This window comes from Schistosoma haematobium, assembly GCF_000699445.3.
Source record: "Schistosoma haematobium chromosome Unknown HiC_scaffold_273, whole genome shotgun sequence".
In the NCBI taxonomy this organism is placed as follows: domain Eukaryota; kingdom Metazoa; phylum Platyhelminthes; class Trematoda; order Strigeidida; family Schistosomatidae; genus Schistosoma; species Schistosoma haematobium.
In genome coordinates this window covers 71,473-74,493 of record NW_026137069.1, presented here as the reverse complement: position 1 = coordinate 74,493, position 3,021 = coordinate 71,473, and positions in this window count along the sequence as shown.

Sequence of the window (3,021 nt, the reverse complement as noted above, 5' to 3'; positions counted from 1 at the left end):
AACGATAAGAATAGTATTAATATAATAGACTCACATGTATGTGTACCGAATCCTTGTTACTTTTTTATTCGCGTGACGATGAATTCCACGCTTTATTCGAGAAATTTTCCCTATTAACTATTCTCCTCGCTGACCCGGCTGCTTGGTACGGAATGCATACGCATAAGCATATCCGTCTACCACCCAGCACCAAAGGGTTAAGTTGAACGGTTTCACTGCCAACTTAAAAGTGCTCTACGAGCACACGAGAACGACAACTGGTACGAAACCTTATCGCTTGTCCTCTTAGGTATTCGAACGAGCTTCAAGGCAGATATACAATGTTCCGCCGCTGAACTGGTATACGGCACGACATTGCGTCTGCCCGGAGAATTCTTCACACCACGGAGCAGACCTAATTTCGGTAAATCAGACAACGTCCATCGACTGTCTGCATTTATGCGAACGCTGTCTCCGGTGTCAACTCGAATACAACATCGACAGGTCGCTCTCGAGAGAGAGTTATCTACCTGTTCACATGTTTTTGTACGAGTAGATTCGGTACGCAAACCTTGGCAACAACCTTACGAAGGCCCTTTTCACGTGATCACTCGTCACGAAAAGATCTTCAAGGTTGATCGACATGGCCGCGTCGAGATCGTCAGCGTTGATCGTCTCAAACCAGCACACGTCGATGACAGTGCCCTATCTGGTAACCTGAGATTCAATGCTAGATCTATTAAACCTAGCGGGATCCTTAAATCTTCTTCAGGTCCCACGCTAGATACATCTGAGACCTCATTCTCACGTCCCGGTCAACAGCACGCGTCATCTGCACCGTCTACGGACGAGACGATAGTCTCACGTCCAGATCAGCAGAACACGCCGCCTCTGACCTCGGATGAGATTGCAGGCTCACGCGATACGAACGAGACTGCCGTCTCACGTTCCGGTCGCCGAGTACGGTTGCCCGTACGCTTCCGAGAATAGTCGCACAGTCAACAACCGATACGGTGTAGGATTATTCCTATACTACACGCATGCTACACTCTTCTCTTTTTGATTTTCTTTTTGTTTCCTGAGCCCACGCCTTCGACCATCTCCGTTTGGTTCCGTCGACTTCAGTCAACTTTGGCGAAAGCTGGCCTGATCACCCACGCTCTTGTCAACGTACTCAGTCGATATCTTCGTTTCGAATGTTTGGCACACGCTTGGTCTCGAACTTCGTCGTTATGGTCGCTTCTGGTTCATCGGATCAACGTGGTTTCATCCTACGTCTGCAGCGTTTCTGGTGCGCACCCCTACGAACGCAATCTTCAGATTCTGGATACAAACCACTCTGGTGTAGCATGCCAACTCAAGCAATAACTACAGCACATCGCTCCTGGTACCGTTCTCCAAAAACGACTTTCGTTGGCAACTTGACGGTCAACGATCGCTTTCCTGTTCGCCAATCTTTCCGTCCTACAATCGCTCGTCAGCCGATCAGTCCCACGATTTAAACCGCTATTTATCGAAAGTGTAAACCCTTTCTAGCGGGGGCTCCTGTAGTGACTCACATTTATCACGAGAACACGACTGGTTTAATAAAAACAATTATTATTATAACCAACTGTACCAGTGTTTGTTTTAATGTGCTTTTGTTTGACTGTGCTAATGACAGCTATTTTGTGCTTCCATTATTATACTTACACTTCGATTGTAACTTCGCGCGAATTCGGTTACCTTCTGTAACCAAGGTTGTATCCTGGCACGATCTCGGTATCCTTTCGATGCCACGAGATCGCCAGCAAATATAACTCGACTTGGTCCATTAATTGCCTTCTGATATTTGGCTTCTCGGGGATTTTATGGAGTCATTTGGAACGAGCTTCTTACGCCTTCTGATCTATTTGGCACGTGTTTTTGGTAGCGGTGTTCATAGTTAATCTCAACTCGACGCCACGCTACAATTGGTGATCCCAAAGTTTGGGACACGCGACAACTGTTGACCCGTATTTTGGAACCTGCCTCTGGTCAAATCTTCCAAAGAAGCCAATTCGGTGAGTCTATGATTTATCTATCCACGTCTGTCGTATATTTTCATATTTAATATATAATATACTCGACATGACGGATAACGATAAGAATAGTATTAATATAATAGACTCACATGTATGTGTACCGAATCCTTGTTACTTTTTTATTCGCGTGACGATGAATTCCACGCTTTATTCGAGAAATTTTCCCCTATTAACTATTCTCCTCGCTGACCCGGCTGCTTGGTACGGAATGCATACGCATAAGCATATCCGTCTACCACCCAGCACCAAAGGGTTAAGTTGAACGGTTTCACTGCCAACTTAAAAGTGCTCTACGAGCACACGAGAACGACAACTGGTACGAAACCTTATCGCTTGTCCTCTTAGGTATTCGAACGAGCTTCAAGGCAGATATACAATGTTCCGCCGCTGAACTGGTATACGGCACGACATTGCGTCTGCCCGGAGAATTCTTCACACCACGGAGCAGACCTAATTTCGGTAAATCAGACAACGTCCATCGACTGTCTGCATTTATGCGAACGCTGTCTCCGGTGTCAACTCGAATACAACATCGACAGGTCGCTCTCGAGAGAGAGTTATCTACCTGTTCACATGTTTTTGTACGAGTAGATTCGATACGCAAACCTTGGCAACAACCTTACGAAGGCCCTTTTCACGTGATCACTCGTCACGAAAAGATCTTCAAGGTTGATCGACATGGCCGCGTCGAGATCGTCAGCGTTGATCGTCTCAAACCAGCACACGTCGATGACAGTGCCCTATCTGGTAACCTGAGATTCAATGCTAGATCTATTAAACCTAGCGGGATCCTTAAATCTTCTTCAGGTCCCACGCTAGATACATCTGAGACCTCATTCTCACGTCCCGGTCAACAGCACGCGTCATCTGCACCGTCTACGGACGAGACGATAGTCTCACGTCCAGATCAGCAGAACACGCCGCCTCTGACCTCGGATGAGATTGCAGGCTCACGCGATACGAACGAGACTGCCGTCTC